This window comes from Polypterus senegalus, chromosome 7 (genome assembly GCF_016835505.1).
Source record: "Polypterus senegalus isolate Bchr_013 chromosome 7, ASM1683550v1, whole genome shotgun sequence".
Classification (NCBI taxonomy): Eukaryota; Metazoa; Chordata; class Cladistia; order Polypteriformes; family Polypteridae; genus Polypterus; species Polypterus senegalus.
Genome location: NC_053160.1, coordinates 106,772,008 through 106,791,690, shown reverse-complemented (window position 1 = coordinate 106,791,690; position 19,683 = coordinate 106,772,008). Strand labels below are relative to the sequence as shown.

The 19,683-nt window shown below is 38.6% G+C and overlaps 2 long non-coding RNA genes across 2 annotated transcripts; both read left to right on the top strand.

The window, feature by feature from the left end:
* The first annotated feature begins 2,636 nt into the window (after positions 1-2,636).
* Positions 2,637-3,526, top strand: LOC120532177. The gene is made up of 3 exons (XR_005634238.1): positions 2,637-2,683; positions 2,987-3,051; positions 3,477-3,526. It is a non-coding gene; the product is annotated as an uncharacterized LOC120532177 (long non-coding RNA).
* Positions 3,527-15,116: 11,590 nt separating this feature from the next.
* LOC120532176 lies at positions 15,117-18,550 on the top strand. The gene is made up of 6 exons (XR_005634237.1): positions 15,117-15,441; positions 16,189-16,253; positions 16,902-17,102; positions 17,481-17,569; positions 17,650-17,811; positions 18,306-18,550. It is a non-coding gene; the product is annotated as an uncharacterized LOC120532176 (long non-coding RNA).
* Positions 18,551-19,683: the final 1,133 nt, after the last annotated feature.

Sequence of the window (19,683 nt, the reverse complement as noted above, 5' to 3'; positions counted from 1 at the left end):
ATTTTGGGAGGTCATTCCACAGCCTGGGCGCAATACAACGCTTCCAGGTCTGTAACTGCAGGTTTACAACTGCGGGTCTACAACTGCAGTGACGTATGATGCTGTGGCTCTGCAAGTGACTATTATTGGTCAGTCCTGAAGCAACGGAGACGTCAATTCCGGGTCTGTAACTGCGGGTCTACAAATGTGGTGATGTATGGTGCTGTGGCTCTGCTAGTGGATATTATTGGGACTGCGCAGATATCAGTGACGTTATGATGCTAGCGCGTCTCAAAATCACGTGACGGGTGCAATTTCAGCAAACCTCGAAGTGGAGCTTCAAAAGCTTAACCTAGTTTCGTAACATCAGTATCTAGCAGCCCATCACTAGTTTAGAATCAGAGCAGGATAAGGATAGGTGTTGCTATTGTGTGCTTGCGAGAAGGGTTCAGCTGCAGGTCGAAGACTCTGCCTTCCAGAGTCTGTAGAAAAAGAAAGAGAAGAGCAGCTGTACAGTTTTTCCAATCTGAAAAAGAAAGGAACTGAAAACGTTTTCCGACACGGAGCAACGGCACAACAGAATCAGGTATGGACTCACAGAAACAAAAGCTCATTAGATGTAGAGAAACTTTGGATCCATTAAACAAAACAAATGAGATGTACGGTTATATATAGTGACTAGCAAAATACCCGTGCTTCACAGCAGAGAAGTAGTGTGTTAAAGAAGTTATGAAAAAGAAAAGGAAACATTTTAAAAATAACGTAACATGATTGTCAATGTAATTGTTTTGTCACTGTTATGAGTGTTGCTGTCATCAAGGATTTGATTATCATTATTTCTTTCAATCAGGTTCGTATTTGGAGGACGTGTTGTGTTCAAGTTATATTCCGTGTTTGTCAACCGTTTTAGCGATAACAGGTTTCATTCATTGAAGTGTTCACTACCCAAATCGCTACTCGTGAATCTAAGATGTTTAACAGGCATTCCTGGTATTAACTTGTGGATTTGCCTGCAAATATTTAGCAGCAGTGTGTCTATGAACTTGTGGAATCGCCTGCGAGTATTTAGCAACAGCGTCTCTATGAAGTTATGGAATTGCCGGCGAGTGTTTAGCAATAAAGTCTCTATGAACTACTTGTGGATTAGCCCATGAGTATTTAGCGGCAGCGTTTCTATGAACTTGTAGATTTTTCTGCAAGTATTTGGCGGCAGCGTCTTGAAGTTGTTTCTGTCTAGCTGCATCAGAAAATGTACCACGACATCTGACACGCCTCCTTTTTACTGTTTTCTCACAGCTTGGATTGCTGCTGACGGACGACCTTAAATGTGCAGGCAGTCAATTACGTGGGAGGCGTAGGGATGGGGGACGCAATATAGGCAGGCAGCCAACTACATGGGAGGCGTGGTGATGGGGAACGCAACTCCACCTCACACAGTGACCGAGCTGCAGGCTATGGACATATATATGTACGTAAGTAGGATTCAGTTATGACCGTTACGAGTAGAACTGCAAAATGAAACCTGCTTATCTTTTGTAAGTAACCTGTAAGGAACGAGCCTGCCAAATTTCAGCCTTCTACCTAAATGGGAAGTTGGAGAATTTATGATGAGTGAGTGAGTGAGTGAGTGAGTGAGTGAGTGAGTCAGTGAGTGAGTGTGTCAGTCACTCAGTCAGTCAGTCAGTCAGTCAGTCAATGAGGGCTTTGCCTTTTATTAGTATAGATTCCAAATGTTTTGTGTTTATTGTAATTACTGATGTATCCTATTTTTAAGCATATTGTTTTGTTTTTCCTTATTTCTTTTTAATACTTTATTTCATTTATATTTGCCTTTTAATTTGAGATGAAGTGTATCTACAATGTTAGTGTATAATTTGAAAGGTATTTGTTTAGCGTCATCATTAATGTTTGTTAAATCTTGTTTCTGTAGTTAAGTTAGCTATTTGTAAAAACACGATAGTGCTTTCTGCCAAATTAGTAGTACATATTATTTTTGTTTTGATTTCTACAGCCTTGTTTCTTCATAAAGGCAGAGAATATAAAACCAATATGGATTCATTTTAATATTTAATGTAATCAAAGTGCCCTCTTTGTAAAAAGCAGGAAGACCACAGCATCCTACTGCTCAGCTTCGGAGCCATGAAGCACACGTTGTAAAGTAAGCAGGTAATTATGGTAAGTAGTGTATGCGTGTGGGTTTTTATTTAAAAAATGACACTAAGCACCATTACTTGCTAACAATATTGATGTTTAGATTTCTGAACTAGAACTTTTTAAATACAGTTTAAAAAGCTGATGTAATCCTGCATTTTCCATTGTTTGGCAAGTTTTACTATCTACAGATGCCACACAGGGTGTGTCACCAATGCCCATTTAAATTTTTTTTTGTTTAAAAGTCATTGTCAACAGTTTACTGTCAGTATTTAATGTTTTTCTTTGATTTCTTTAGTCCTTGTATTAGGGCATTCCAAATCGGATGAATAGCCATGACTGTGGAATTTTCATGTTAATGATATGTAGTTAGGATATACTGTATCGGGTTGGATAATGGATAGATGGATGAATATGACCATTTCATATTTTAACTATATTTTTGTGTATGTCGGTATTTAATGATATGTCCTGGTTTCCAAATAACCATTTTATGTTTTTTTTCTAGAATGCGCTGTTTATCGTCCTTGAGGCCCCCTTTGATTTTAACAAGGTGTGTCAACTTTAGTCCTTTGTTCTTTCATTGTAGCATTTGTGGAGGGAGGATATCTGTTTGTTGGTTTCCATTTTAGTCACCATCTACAATTTTTGTTGGATATATGTGTTACAGTATGTTTTTATTTCATTATATTTGTATTTTTTTACTTTTAGCATACTGTCCCTAGTGGTTTTGATGTTCCAGAAACAACTACCTTTCAAAATCCAAATCTTAAATGTATGTTTGTAATGGTTTACATAAATATTTTGTAACATTTAAACTCCTTTTAACAACTTGACTCTGCTCACTCCCCTTTAGAATGACACGCTGGCTTCGGGGAAGTGCTGGTGTACAATGTTGCATGCGAACTCCAGCACCAAGAGGTAAATGAAATTGAAATGTAATAACTTTCATTCAGTTCTGCATTGATGTGGTAATTATGCTTAGCCATGTTGTAAAATTTAAAGACAAATAATGAAAATGTTTACCATTATAAACTTAAGGCTAATTTTGGAAATCACTGAAGTAAATGCTCATATCAGACACAGCGAGCAAACACCCTTCTAAATTAAGGCCAAGAACCAAATAAAAATTGGAAGGTACAGAAATGATGTACAGCCTGGACATAGTCACTTTTTTGTTTATTCTTCTGTTTTTTTTATAAATATTTTATTTTTCTTCTGTTTTCATGTTTAGATTCTATTGAGCAATTCATGAAAAGAAAGATGAGTAAAGTCTTGTTCTACATCTGAAGCAAAAAAAAAATGTCTTTCTATTGCATTAATGTAGTTTTCAAATCTTTATTTAGAAGAAACATCCACCTCCCTTCTCCAATATCCAGCACAAGTCATTGAGCAGGTACAGACACATTTTATAAACTTCCATAAGAAAGATGAAATACATTTTGTTGAAGCTGACTTACAATGCCTATTCTATAGTGAATAAAATGTATGAAAAGACTTTTTATGCTTGTCTCAGATGCATACTGTTAATCGTTAACCAGTAGGGGTCAAAGCCCAAAAGACTAAAAGTGCTTTACGTCTTCTGACACAGAAATGCAATTCTTAAAGGCCTTAAATTTTAAATGCATTGTGTACTGTGTTAATAATAGTGTATGGTAAGAAACATTGAAGACTTGTAGAATCTGTGATCGAAAGCAGTAATGTTAATGTATAACAAATTAAGAATATACTGTTTTGCCTTTCTTTTTCTTACATTCCTTGTAAATGTGGAGGAAAGGCTATAAGCTTTATAATGACCATTTAAAGAATTTTTTTTTCTTTTTCATAAAATGTATTACAGCAACACAGAATCCGTCAGCATCTTGCTGAGACAGAGAAGTGGTATACTGATAAACCTGTGCTCAGGGGGCAAGTTTCTCGCTACCTTCATTACTGTCAATGGAGAAAGACAAAATAGAGGTCCTTCAGAAATTTACCTTGCTATCTGAATTTCCAGAAGAAGAAAAGAGGGAATATGTCCTTAGACCCTTCTTTTTAGATAACATAAGAGAAAAAATAACTGTTTTGTAAGAAAATTGAATATAAATATTGTGGAATATAAAGGAAAAAAGAATCTCCATAAAAATAAAGTTTTGGGGACCGTCCCCATATATTGTCCAACGGACAAAAATAAAGCAGAAAAAATTTAAAAAGTACATGAAACAAAATGGCGTTTATATACAGAATGGTAATGGAAACAGGAAGTGGTTGGCAGGAAATGACATCAAATTCAGGAGCTGGAAGTGACGTCATTCTGAACAGACCCAGAAGTGAAGTCATTCATAGTGGTCGGAAGTGGCATCTTGGTGGCCATTTTAGAACCCAGAAATGGAAGGACTTATTTTTCCTTGGTTTTCCTGTTGGGAAATCAAGAGATTCGGGTAAGTACCACATGACAACCCTTCGTCTTGCGATGTTTTCACCCACCTTTAGGCTTTTTGACTGCCTCCTAAATGCAGGTGTGTGACATGACCCCCGCCTCAGCCCAGACCCACCGGGTCGGGCGACCTGCACCAAGAGGTCATGGGCATGGGAGAGGGCATCTGCGTTGGCCTGGAAGGAACCTTTATGATAAACAACACTAAAACGATAAGGTTGAAGGTCCAAAAACCACCTAGTGACACGGGGATTAAACTCCCGGTGAAGGGACATCCACTGTTGAGCAGCATGATCCGTCACCAGTGTAAATTCCCAGCCCAATAGGTAGTAGCTTAAATGCATTATAGCACACTTGATCGCCAAGGCTTCTTGCTTCACCGCGGCATACCTGATCTTCCAGTCCAGCAGTTTCCGGCTGAGGTACATAATGGGGTGCTCAGCACCATTGATGCATTGGCTCAACATGGCCCCTAATCCTGTGTCCGATGCATCAGTCTGGAGTATGAAAGGAAAAGAAAAATCAGGAGATTTTAAAACAGGTGCAGACATAAGGGTCAATTTTAAGTCACTGAATGCCATATCAGCCTCATCATCCAATACCACTTTTAAGGGTGCTCAATTCTTTGTCAAATTAGATAAGGGTGCAGCAATTTCAGAGCAACGAAGTACAAAATAGCAATAGTAGCCTGCTAAGCCCTGAAATGCTTGAACTTGCCTCTTAGTCACCGGACAGGGCCAATTTATGATGGCATCAATTTTGGAGCATTGTGGTTAAACAGTGCCCCCACCCACCAGATAGCCCAAGTCCGGCTCATGCTAGTGTGGAGAGCACAGTTTTGACCTGCAAGACATGTTCCTTCCCAAGTGCCGGAATAAATGACTATGTCATCCAGATAGGCGGCACTCAATGGATTGTGGGACCATAGCAGTGTATCTACCAAACGTTAAAAGGTTGCTGGTGCCCCGTACAAGCCAAAAGGGAGAACAGTGTATTTCTTTAGCGGAGGCCGTTAAAGGAATTTGCCAATACCCTTTAGTCATATCGAGAGTAAGGAATTGAGCATTCCCAAGCCGATCGAGTAGATCATTCACTCGCGGCATTGGATACGCATCAAATTTAGAGACCTGATTAAGTCATTGGAAGTCATTACAAAACCTCCATGACCCATCAGGCGTAGGAACTAAGACAACTGGACTAGACCAGGGGCTATAACTTTCTTCAAAAAACCCTAATTCCAGCATTCATCTAATTTCCAACTCTTCTTCCTCCTTCTTTGCCTCCGGGAACCTATAGGATCTTTCTCTGACAATTACCCCTGGATCAGTAATGATGTCACACTCAATCAGTGCAGTCCGTCCTGGTAGCTCGTTCACTACTTCCAGTAGTGGCAAGATAGCCATCTCTAGGTCCTCTTTTTGTTCCAGGGTTAAATCAGGTCTGAAATTAAGGCGAGACTTTGATATGAAAAGGGAGCGAGGCTCTGTAGCAAGTTCCTCTTAAATTGAATGAGGAGCCCGGCACACACAAAAATCTCCTACTCTTAGGAAAATTAATTCTATTAGGAATGGAAACCGACAGAACCTTAGCCCCAATTTGATGTCCTCAGCTGGAATTGCCTTTTGTGAATTAAAAAAAGGAAATAATCACCCCAACAATTCTTTAAACAATCAAAAAATATACTGTATATATTATAAATCAAACAAAAACAATAAACAGCCTTTAAACAATCTTTAACTAATCTATAACTATACAAATCCTAAATAATATACCCCCTATAAATTTAACTAATCTATAACTATACAAATCCTAAATAATATACCCCCTATGAATAATATACCTTAAACCCTTTATAATATATTACCCAGAAAACGGCAAAAAAGAAAGAAAATGAAAGAAAGCAAGAAAACAGGAAAGAAAGAAAGCAAGGTAAAGAAACGGAAAGAATATCTTATTTATAAATGGCACAAATATATTCACATCTACTTTACCTATATTACATCTATATACACTGAGGAAGAGAAAACATTATTATTTAACTCACAGATATCAAGGACTGTGTTTTCAGTTGATCACGCTGCAGAGAGCTATATGATTTGTTCCTCATTTATGCAGAGCATAAATTCACAGCATTAAGGGACTAACTTTTATCATTTATAAGAAATGCTGACCTCTGATACTAACAGAAGACCCTGTGAAGAATGTAAGCTCTTTATAACTAATGTAATGAACTGTAAGAATGTTTAAATTGGTTCTAAGTGTGCATAATTAGAAGGGTGTATTCCTTAGGAATGCAAATGGCTGTTTGTTCTATGTTTTAGGATACTCCAGTAAATTTAAGATTTAACCTTAAGCTATGTATAACCTCGAAATGAACTGCTAGGGTTTTTTTTTCTTTTCTAGGATATAAAAGAGAGAACGTTTTTACTTTAAATATTCTGCCAAAATCCAAATCAGTTGACTGAGTTGGGAAGAGGCAGTCTCGCAATCTCTCTAGCTCACCAAGAATTAAAAATAAAGAAATTATTTTTTTAATTGGGTTTAAGTTCTTCCGTTGTTTTCCGACTTCAGCGCTCACAACACATATAAATTAGACACACACACCCACAATCCCCATCACGTTCCCCAGTCCCTTTTATCTGAACTTTGTTTTAGAAGTTTAAATTCACACGGTCTGGGAAGTCTGCAGTGAAGCCAGCGACCAATCCTGAAGTGTGCCGCTGACACGTTTACTGAATTTATATGTAAAGAAGCGATCTCACCGGCCTGGCGACAGTTCCTTTATTGAAGGATGAAGTCCATCTCACCCGGGTGACTTGGTGTTAGCGTCCGTCCATGACTGACGCCCGCTCCGAATATCCTTTTAGGTTAGCAGGCACCCCTTCTCCGTGCACCCAACCGTCCTTATTACGGAGTCTTGCTTGCTTTACTGCTGGCTGCTTCTTTCCATTCACCTTCCCAGCTCCTTATTTAAAGTTTTTCTTCTCACTTTTCCACTCCTTCTCTCTCTTCTCCCTTCCTCCTTTTTAAAATAGGTGCCTCCTTGCCTTTTTAAAGTCAGTTCCCCTTACATCACACCAGGGTCCATTTAGCAAGGACCAACAGGTATAGTTTGGCCCCCTACTTTCCTTAAAGAGATATCCCACAGTCAGTTAATTCCTTGGACATAACTTCTAAAAGGAAGCAAGCGGCAGAAACAGTTAAAAGCACACACAAAAAAAATATGTGACAACCGTTACAGCTGGCCGGAGGAGGGATCAATTTCCCTGTCCTTCCACGGCTTCAGCAAGTTAATATGATACACTCGCTCACTCGGTCAACGATTTGGTTGTTTAACCAAATAATCTACAAGTCCTTTTCTTTCCTTAATTTTATAAGGGCCTTGCCAATGTGCCAATAATTTAGAATGGAAACTAGGAATGAGAACCATTACACGATCAACCGGGACAAATTCCCAAAAGGTGGTGTTTCTATTATAATAATGAGACTGTGCTGCTTGAGCATTTTCCAAAAATGCTCCATTTTTTTAATCCATTTTAACAAAATGGTGTTTATATACAGAATGGTAATAAACAACATTTATTTATATAGCACATTTTCATACAAAAAGTAGCTCAAAGTGCTTTACATAATGAAGAAAAGAAAAATAAAAGACAAAATAAGAAATTAAAATAAGACAACATTAGTTAACATAGAAAAGGAGTAAGGTCCGATGGCCAGGGTGGACAGAAAAAACAAAAAAACTCCAGACGGCTGGAGAAAAAAATAAAATTTGCAGGGGTTCCAGGCCACAGGACTGCCCAGTCCCCTCTGGGCATTCTACCTAACATAAATGAAATAGTCCTCTTTGTAGAAAGGGTTTTTAAAGAGTCACTTGATGTTGATGGTCATACAGACTTCTGGCTTTTAATCCATCCATCATTGTTGGAACATTACGGTGCTTTAATTAGCAAAAGGATACCGGAAAAGGAACCAGAAGAGAGTAGGCGTTAGTACAGATTTTAGAGCCACCATGAATAGTTATTATAATGAGTTGGATATACAAAGTATCAGGATTTTAATTACAGTGAAGTTATGAGAAGGCCATGTTAAAGCAATGTGTTTTCAGCAGTTTTTTTAAAGTGCTCCACTGTATTAGCCTGCTGAATTCCTATTGGCAGGCTATTCCTGATTTTAGGTGTATAACAGCAGAAGGCCGCCTCACCACTTTTAAGTTTTGTTCCTGGAATTCTAAGAAGATACTCATTTGAGGATCTGAGGTTACGATTTGGAATATAAGGTGTCAGACATTCTTATATATAAGATTTGGCAAGATTATTTAAGGCTTTATAAACCACTAGCAAAATACCCGCGCTTCGCAGCGGAGAAGTATTGTGTTAAAGAAGTAATGAAAAAGAAAAGGAAACATTTTAATAATAACGTAACATGATTGACAATGTAATTGTGTTGTCATTGTCATGAGTGTTGCTGGCATATATATATATATATATATATATATATATATATATATATATATATATATATATATATATATATATATATATATATATATATATACATACATATATAGTGGTAGTTGACCCGGACACAGACAGGTGGACACGTTCATCTCACCCACAATCAGGTTTATTTACAATTAAAAAGTGAACCACAAAACCCCCAGAAGTCCCCAAAGTACTGGCCACAATGCCTTACTTCTTCAGGCCGCCTCCTTGACTCCTTTCTTCCAGCTCAGCACACTCTGCTCCCGACTCTCACCCTGAATGAAGGGAGGTGGCCCCTTTTATCCGCACCCGGATGAGCTCCAGGTGCTCCCTGGCAATCTACCGCTGACACGCCCCAGTGTGGCGGAAGTGCCAGTTGTTCTCCTGGAAGCTCTCCGGGTGTCCCTGCTTCTCTTCCCCCCAGCACTTCCTGTTGTGGCGGAAGTGCTGAGGTCCAGGGTCCCCAAGGCATTGGGGTGACTCCTGGCGGTGACCATGGGCCCCTACAGGGTGGGGCTTCCATGCCCTGAACCCGTGACCCCCAAAGCAACCAGGAAGGCGGCCCCCACGTGATCCCAGATGGGCACACGCCCACTTCCGGTCCCCGGGAAGTTGGAGAATTAGTGACATGGGAAAGTTCATTATGGCGGCCAACAGTGGCGTCATACCATCGAAATAAGTACGTACACCGGTTTCGGTTAGCGCAGGGAAGCCGCCTACCAAATTTTGTGAAGATGGGGCCATAAATAAGAAAGTTCAACATGGCAGACGTTGTTGACCGTTATGACCGTTACGTGTAGAATTTCGAAATCAAACCTGCTTAACCTTTGTAAGTAAGCTGTAAGGAATAAGCTTGCCAAATTTCAGCCTTCTACCTGTACGGGAAGTTGGAGAATTAGTGACATTGGAAAGTTCAATATGGCGGCCGACAGTGGTGTCATACCACCAAAATAAGTACGTACATCGGTTTTGGTTAGCGCAGGGAAGCCACCTACCAAATTTTGTAAAGATGGGGTCAGCCTTCTACCTACACGGGAAGTTTGGAAAATTAGTGACATGGGAAAGTTCATTATGGCGGCCGACAGTGGCGTAATACCATCGAAATAATAAGTACACCGGTTTCGGTTAGCGCAGGGAAGCCGACTACCAAATTTTGTGAAGATGGGGCCATAAATAATAAAGTTCAACATGGCGGACGTTGTCGACCGTTATCGACCGTTATGACTGTTATGTGTAGAATTTTGAAATGAAACCTGCTTAACTTTTGTAAGTAAGCTGTAAGGAATGAGCCTGCCAAATTCCAGCCTTCTACCTACACGGGAAGTTGGAGAATTAGTGATGAGTGAGTGAGTGAGTGAGTGAGTGAGGGCTTTGCCTTTTATTAGTATAGATTTATACTTGACTAGCAAAATACCCGCGCTTCGCTGAGGTGAAGTAGTGTGTTAATGAAATAATGAAAAAGAACAGGAAACATTTTAAAAATAACGTAACATGATTGTCAATGTAATTGATTTGTGACTGTTATGAGTGTTGCTGTCATCAAGGATTTGATTATCATTATTTCTTTCAATCAGGTTCATATTTGGAGAATGTGTTGTGTTCAAGTTACATTCCGTGATTGTCAACTGTTGTAAAGATAACAGGTTTCATTCATCGAAGTGTTCAGTACCCAAATTGGTACTCGTGAATCTAAGATGTTTAACAGGCATTCCCGGTATTAAGTTGTGGATTTGCCTGCGAATATTTAGTGGCAGCGTGTCTATGAATTTAATTTAAACTTAAGCTTTACACTTTGTTTTCCTATTGATATGTCTACAAAGGCTTGTTCACCTTCAGAGGGTTGTTCCTTTCTTACTGCATCAATAAACAGCTCATCTTCCTCTTTATCTGAGACATCACACACTGCATGCACAGCTTCACCTTTCCCAGTCCTGCAAACTTTAGCGAAGTAGTTCAATTTACCACATTTTTTACACTGTCTTCCTTTAGTTGGACATTGACTTTTTTTCCACCGTGTGCTTTGTTTCCGCAGTAGCTGCACTTATGAATATGCTTGTATGCGTCACTCGCTTCATATTCTTTGGCTGCCTTCTCAATTGTGTAATGCGTTTTTTGTTCAGTGCTCTTTGGAGCTCTTGCTTGTTGTCTGCGTAATGCGTTCACAGTCAATTCACGTGAGCCTCTCGGAGTACATGCATCGAAGGTTCTCAGCTGTGGTTGTGCTATCTCATGCGATTTTGCGATGTCCATGGCTTTATTTAATGTTAGCTCAGACTCGGCAGTTAAAAGTTTCTCTCGCACTTTCGCTGAGTTTGTGCCAAACAATATTCTCTCCGTGACCATCTCATCTTCGTTTTCATAAGCACAGTCCTTCACCAGCAATTTTAACTCCGTTACAAAGTGATCAAAAGTCTTGTTTATACCCTGCGTCTTCTTATTAAACTTGTATCTCGCGAATATCATATTCGTCTTAGGCATGACAAACGCCTCAAAACAGTCGTAATAAGTTTTCAGTACATTGGCTTCCTCCTGGGTGAGAGTCCATGTGTTAAAAATGTCTCTTCCTTTTTCCCCAGTCCACAGGAAAAGAGAGCTGTCCTAATGGAGTGTCATGATAATCCTGGAACCGGCAACCATAACGGTGTGAGAGGAACCAGAAACAGAGCTATTGCTGGCTATTTCTGGTCAGCTCTTACAAACGATGTAGCTAATTGGGTAAGTTTTGCAAATACTCTAGCGTGAATCTTGAGATACATTTAACGATTCTTCCTCAGGCTGTAGATTATCATGACTTATGCTAAGAAACAGAGTAATTGGCTCATATTAAAATGTTGGTCATATGTTTTTGCAAGACCCCTAGAGCTGAGATGTAATTACCAGGCAGTCATACAATTTCCTTAAAGTATCTGTTTCTATACTTCAATTCTTCTTTTGAGGACTGGTGCAGTTTGTTCTGTCTTTCAAAATGATGCCCAATTTTACAGCTCTCCCATGAACCCTTAGTGCATCAAGAAGGATCAAGTGGGCAGGTAACTCTGTGTGTTAAATTTTTTCTAGTAATCCAAAGAGTAGACTAGGTGGTCCTCTGTTCCTTACTTGCCAAGAAGCCAATCGAGTAATAATTACTATATCTGGTAACTAGTTGTTTAGGATGATTTTCCTTCATAAAATGCTTGTTTTTTTGTAGTATTCTTGTCTTCTTGTTATCCTTACTGCTGTCCCTAATTTTTTTGTGAGTTACTAAAGTTATCTCCAAATCTATTGTAGCTTTACAAGTGTTAAATTCTTTCTTATCAACAAAGTAAGCATATGATGCAAAATATCATTCAGTTTGTATCTCTTGTTTTAGGTGAGATGTTGTCACCGCTGCCAGCTTAATGATCCCATCAAGACCATGGCACCAGTCTTGCATTCTATCAAAGTAATGGCTGGCTCAAGGTTTGTGAAATAAAATCAAATGAGGGTAATGATTTAATGGCAAATATTTTATCAGGTGAAAGAAGCTTGGGAGGTGGTAGGTCTGGATCTCTTTGGACCAATGTGTGAAACTGCCAGAAGAAACAAGTATGTGTTGATCATGACTGACCTCTACACAAAGTGGATCGTTGCTGAGCCTCTACAGTCTAAGTCTGCGAGTGAAGTGTCTGCAGCCATCATAGGGAAGCTGTACACATTTGGCATGGTTAGGGAGATCATTAATGACCAAGGCAAAGAGTACTGGTACTCTTGGTACTGTTGAAAAAAAATGCTTTTTATTTTTTAATTAAAACATTTCTTGAAAAAGTCCATTATTTATAAACCGATTTATTATCCCTTGTGTGAACTACTGAAGCAATTCTGTTGATTCTTCATCCACAGCTAAATGAGAATTATGTTTGGAGTCCTAAAAATAAAGCATGCTGTCTCTAGTGCTTACCATCCTCAGACAAATGGGCAGGTAATTGTATGTGTTTAATTCTTTAATTCATGTTGGATGTTGTTGGTAACTGAAAAAAGATTATTTGTTAAATGTTTGTAAATCCTTTTGAAATAAACAGGATGAAAGAACAAATCCAAATATCAAACATGCACTGAGAAAATATGTTAACGAGAGCCACAATGATTGGGACCTCCATCTTCCTGCAGTTGTATATGGCATCAACACGGCTAGGCAGGTTGGTACACATGCCCAGGTTGACAATCTTCTAATGTGTTTGACCTTTCATTAGTTCTAATGCAATGTGCAAATGGTGAATTTTTTATAACTAGTCTTGCTTTTTCACCGACATCCGCGCTTACCAGAAGTTTCAAATGCCTGTCCAATGAGAGAAACTATTGACATTGAAGATCCAGAAGAAGACATTGACACCAGAGTTAAAGAAATGAAAGCTTTGAATGAAAAGGTCCATGCCCTACAAAAGACTTAATTGATATAGCCTATGAAATATTACAGAATTTAAAGTTTAATGCCTGCTTTTGCTGATTCTCAAGAATATTGAGAAGGCGCAGACAAGACAACAGAGATTTTATGGGAACCGTAAAAGGAAGTTGGTGAAAACGTGTACAGTCAATGTTGGGGATTCTGTCCTTGTTTCTGAAAACCCAAAAAAGCAGTGTCTGAAACAGAGCCTTGCCAGCCGTCACCAAGGGCCTTTTACTGTGTCCAGCATCTCTTCAAGAGGTGTCGCTACAGTCATGAAAGATGACAGAAAGCACCATCAGCTCAATGTCTCACGTTTGAGGCTGTACTACAGTTTGGAAAGTAAGGGTGTTACCTGAGTTTCTGATCTGGATAAATGTTTTAACCTCAATGAATGTTGCTATAGAAACTGATCCAAAAGAACAGAAATTTTAAATTCCTGCTATTTGTAACAGTCAGAATGAAATTTAAAAGTTTGTTTTTTAATCTATTGTATCATATCGTGCACCAACTAAGGATTGCCGTCTTCAGGACCATCGATATTGGATGTCTTCTCAAGCGAATGATCATCCCTATGCTTGCTTAGGAGATAAGTGGGTGAAGGATTTGTGGCCTTTTCAGGATGAACTGGCAAGTGCCCTGTCAACTTTACATTATTGTTTGGTTAACGGAAATGTAGTTGTGGTTTTACAGCCAGCTTGCAGAGTGTTTTTACGAACATCTTTTATTAACTTCTACAATAATTACTTCTGTGTTTAGCTGAAGTATGTCCTGGACCCACATTGTCCCTCAGCAGAGCTGATTGTCAATGATGGAAATATTTGCCTTACACGTGAGGACTTCTGGAGTCTTGGGTTAAACCGGTGCATGGATTCCAATGTAAGTGTATTCACTTTTTGGTATTTTTATTTATTAATAGAGCCCTCTAAGAAAATCTTGAATTAAGATTACTTACTTGCATAATTGATTTATTTAATCTGTTAATTTGTTCTAGATTGGAAATGCCTGCTTCAAGATAGTACAAGAAGCAGCCCAAAGACATGTAATTTGTTTTTGTGTCTCATTCACTGACCTTTGTTGGATTAAATATTGTTTCTATATTAATTTATTTCTTTATAATTCTTTAATTCTGTTTTTAACCGGGGAAAGATATTCACATTGTGGATATGTATGTGGTGCCCACGTAGAAAACCAAGAATGTGGACCCACTTGTTGGTTTGCCAGTAAGTTTCTAGTTCATTATTTATTTGTTCATTTATATTCATAATTGTGTGTTAATATTTATATCTCAATAATTATAGGATAACCTGGGTTCGAAAGATGTCATATTGTTTCCTGCTTGGAGCAGGCAACAAGATCAAGTGGACCACTATTTGCTATGTGTTAGATTCTCTTTGCCCTAATGGTTTTGGAGATGAGACCTAAAGAACCATATTCAGGTTTGGAAATAATTGCCATTCTTGTTTAATGGTGGCCATGGTTCAATGGGCGCCAGTTTCAGTCATGGCCTTGTTCTATGGCCAGATGTTCTAGTTCCAGTCTTGTTCTATCACTGCAGGTTTTGGTTGTGATTTTGTTCTGTGGTTACAGGTTAAGGTTGTGGCCTGGTTTTATGGTCTGAGGTTCCAGTTCTGACCTCTTATTATAGTTACAGGTTCCCATTTTGGCCTTGTTCTTTGGCCAGTGGTTTTACTTGCTATCTTATTCTAAGGTTATATTTCTGATTTAATCTGTGGTTACAGGTTCTGGTTGCAGTTTTGTTCTGTAGTTACAGGTTCAGGTTGCACCCTTCTTCTATGGTTAAAGATTACAGTTGCGGCCTTGTTCTTTGGCCATAGGTTCCAGTTTTGGCCGCCTTCTATGGGTATAAGTTTCTTTTAAGGTTTGATCTAGAGACAGTTGTTTAATCAACAGCAGGATTGTAATATTGTGTTTTCATTTAATATTTCAGACAAATAGCACACCGCATTGACCCAGGACCTTGGACTGAGAAGATGGGCAGACATTTAGAAGTAAATGCTTTTATTCTGCGTAACGTTATACATCATCTGTCACATTGACTGGCATTCTTCACAACATTCACTTATGACCTCTATAGATATTCAATATTGTATATTTTCCAGGGGGGCGGCACGGTGGCGCAGTGGTAGCGCTGCTGCCTCGCAGTTAGGAGACCTGGGTTCACTTCCCGGGTCCTCCCTGCGTGGAGTTTGTATGTTCTCCCCGTGTCTGCGTGGGTTTCCTCCGGGCGCTCCGGTTTCCTCCCACAATTCAAAGACATGCAGGTTAGGTGGATTGGCGATTCTAAATTGGCCCTAGTGTGTGCTTGGTGTGGGTGTGTTTGTGTGTGTCCTGCGGTGGTTTGGCACCCTGCCCAGGATTGGTTCCTGCCTTGTGCCCTGTGTTGACTGGGATTGGCTCCAGCAGACCCCCATGACCCTGTTTGGATTCAGCGGGTTAGAAAAGGGATGGATGGATATTTTCCAGGACTTTCCTCAGCAGACCTCTGGAAACTATTGTGGCATCCTCATGCTAATGGTAAGTGTCTGCTTTTCTCAAACATTTTCATCTTTCAAAATCTCTTTCAAAGTTTGAGAAGATGATTTAGACTGTTTGTATTTTACAGTATGCCCTTTGCCTCTGCACAAGTACTAGATTTACGTTCACTGACGTAAATTATTTCTTATTATAAAAAAAAGCTCAGGTATTTGTCCCATTTGTCTAATTATTGCACTATATATTTTCTTTTTCTTTTTCAGAGTGACATACCGTTGATCCACCATTGGTAGTGCATCCTACTGATGGAGAGGTTTCAGATAGAGGGGTATGACATTTCTGCAATGTTGTAGTGTTTCATTGTATTATCTCAATTAAAAACACAAAAAAATAACTTATCTTCATTGTTTACAAGATATGGCCAACGGTTTGCTTACTGGAGCGATGAGGCTGTTGAGTTGTTGCAAGGCACTCTTCAGCCTCTTTTTAGAGTGTCTGGGCGAATCTCTTCAACTGTCCCACCTCACATGCAAGCTGTGAGTTACTGGGTGGCAGATGAGAAGAAGCTGGTAGACTTCATAGTAGAAGCACAAGGCTCCCAGCAGCATTTGTCAGTATGTTACTGAATTATTAGCAAAGTCCATGGTTCAGATTTTATAGAGTTACTACATGTCAACAAATATGCCAAACTGTAATCTAAGGATTGTGTTGGAAGTGGATACCTCACGCTGGACTGCCATTGCCCAAAGTCATCAGTAAAGGTGTGGTGTGCTACTCATGTGGTACAGGGACAGAACTTAGTACCTGGTCTTGTAATATTTCATTTACTTTTTACTTAAGTGATTGGTGTGAGACCATTTAAGGGTAGATAAAGTTAACTTAAAAATAAGGGGAAAAAGGGTGATCTTTAATAACAACTTATCACTTAATGCATTTACAAGCAACATTGGCCTTTTTTTTTGTTTCTTGAACACAGAGGATACTCCGTGGTAATGAGCCTTCCAAGTGGCTAGATAGATTTCAGGAAAAGTCATCTTTCCGAGTACCTGTGTACCTGGAGTCTGACGAACAACAGGATGCCCTTTTCTCATATATTCAGAGATTTCTGAGAACTGTACAAACAGCATTCCCTATTAGAGATTGTGTGCAGTTCATTCTGGATGTCTTATTCCCTGAGGTATGACTGCTGGGGTGGCCTGTTATGTAAACAATTTGTGCACCAGATGATCTGTAGTCTTCTTCCCACTTCAATATAGCTATGTGTTTTTCTTATGCAATAGACTATGCAATTTTTTTTCTCCCCAACATTAGACAACAATATCTTAGTCTGTGTGTGAATCCTCACAATCACAGTAACTGTTGTTTTTCTCATTGTAAGAGTTTCAATAGAAACAAAACCTGGCTGTTTCATTTGCAAAATAAAGCACACATTCTTAGGGGTAGTATGCTTTGTTACTAGCTAATTGATGTATGCCTTCACTTATAATGTGATGTAGTCATATTTCAGTTACATGCAAGCAACTTTTGTATTCTGTTCTTTCTTACTTTTGGATAGTCCATCATCCATGCCCTGGCTGCTCTACAGGGTGTATCAGGACAGGAGGCAGACGACTTATTTCTTGATGGCCCAGAATACAGTATCAGGTAAAAGTTAAGTCTCTGAATGTTTGAAGTAAGTGTTTGAACATTTCCTGTTTATTATTTTTATATTTTACTTGCCTTAGTGACGTGGAAGAATTTAACTGAAAGATACGGCAGCAATTAAAGAAGGAGGGAATGCTGTGATATCTGTTGGAATAGAAGATGATGCTATTGCCCAGTGCTTCCAGGATCCTTCATTTGAGTCTTGGGTCTGAATCTACTGCGTCATTGCCAAGTATTATGAGGTAATGTATCTTGTTTTGTTTACGTTTTGTTTTTCTCCATATTCCAAGCTCATTTACTTGACATTAGCTCTAATAAATTCGATGCCTGTCTCCTTCACAATTGATTTTAAAATACTATACTATTTATTACATAAAAAGCTCTGAACAATTTAGTCCTTTCCTGTATTTGGTACTGCCTCTCCCCCAACACTCCTCAGTGTAATCACTAATCCACAACCACTAATTTGCTTATGAAAGAACTGGTGAAGCAGCTTGCACATGTATACCAAAAATATAGAATGCCAGCTATAAATGAAAAACCTTTCAAAATACTTTTAAAACCCCATTTTTAAACTTCACCTCTGCTTAATTCCTACTTCTATCAGTTATAATGGTTTATGAATGGAACTGCATACACTTTGAAAGATTTACACCAGATAATAACTATTGTTTTTTTTTTTGCTGTTTTCTTTTTTTTTGTCTGGTGATGCCCTTTGTCATGCACCCTGGTCAAGTCTTGTGCAACTGACAGGGGTGCTGAAGATTTCTGAAGACCCTCTTGAAATGGAGTTGCAATTGGATTAATGCTACAACAATATCCTTGCTGAGAATGTCCACAGGGCCCTGGGGAGTCTGTGACCATGTGACCCTGAGAAGTTGTTTTGTCAAAAATCCTGACCAACTAGACCTTTTTGTGTTCTTCTTCAACAGGGCCATCTGACCATTAGATATATTTAAAGAGAAGGACCTTTCAATTTTCCTCTTGTGTACTTTTTAATTGTATATATAAATTCTCGTTTTCAGTAAGTTATATATATTTGTTAAGCAGTTTAGCAGTTTGGGCTTTATTAGTATTAAAATATGTTAGAGAAGTTATTTGTGGAATAATTTTAATGATCAAAATAGCATAAAATGTAACTTTAAATTTTCTGTGTATCTGTTATATGTTAAATCTATGTGGTGTTTATGTGGTGAATAAAAGCTATTTAAATTTGAGTACAAGATGAGCAATTGTATCACAGAAGATGGTGATAGATTTTCTTGAAAAAGACTGTTTATGCAATCCACTAGTATCACCAAAACAGTTTTGTAAACCATGATGCCCTATGACAAATGTGTATTTAATTAATAATAATAATAATATGTCAAGTTATTTTTAAAGAAAGTTTTTCCATAGATGAAAAGTGCATCAACAGTTCATTTTTACATATATACACACTTATTTTGACTGACTGCATGACAGCCTGGTACAACAGCTGCACCAAACCTGCCAAAAAAACCCTGTAGCAGATCATAAAAACATGACAGGATGTTTAATGGAACTGAACTGCCATTACTTGATCATCTATACAAGATACCCTGTGCAAGAAGGACTAAAAACATCATCAAGGAGAACACTCATCTTGGACAGAACTTATTTGAGCTTCTCCCGTCACGCAGGCATTTCAGACCAATCTGTATGCTACAAATAGACAAAAAAAAAACCAAAAAAACTTGTTGAACTTGTATATCTCCTCAGTCTGAAATCGTTTTCATTGATCATATACAATTAATGTAGGCAGTGTAGGTAATGTGTAATGACTGTTTACTAAACTGCAATAATAATCTATACTGCTGTGCATTTATGCAATAATAATCCATCCTGGTTACTTTAACATTATATATTGCATCTTGCCAATATTTTGAACATATTTTGTATGATTACTCAGTTTTTAGTTCACACTTTATTTTTGTATTGTACAGTAATCCCTCACTATATCGCGCTTCGACTTTCGCGGCTTCACTCTATCGCAGATTTTATATGTAAGCATATCTAAATATATAACGCAGATTTTTCGCGGCTTTCTGTGGACAATTTACTTCTGGTACATGCTTCCTCAGTTGGTTTACCCA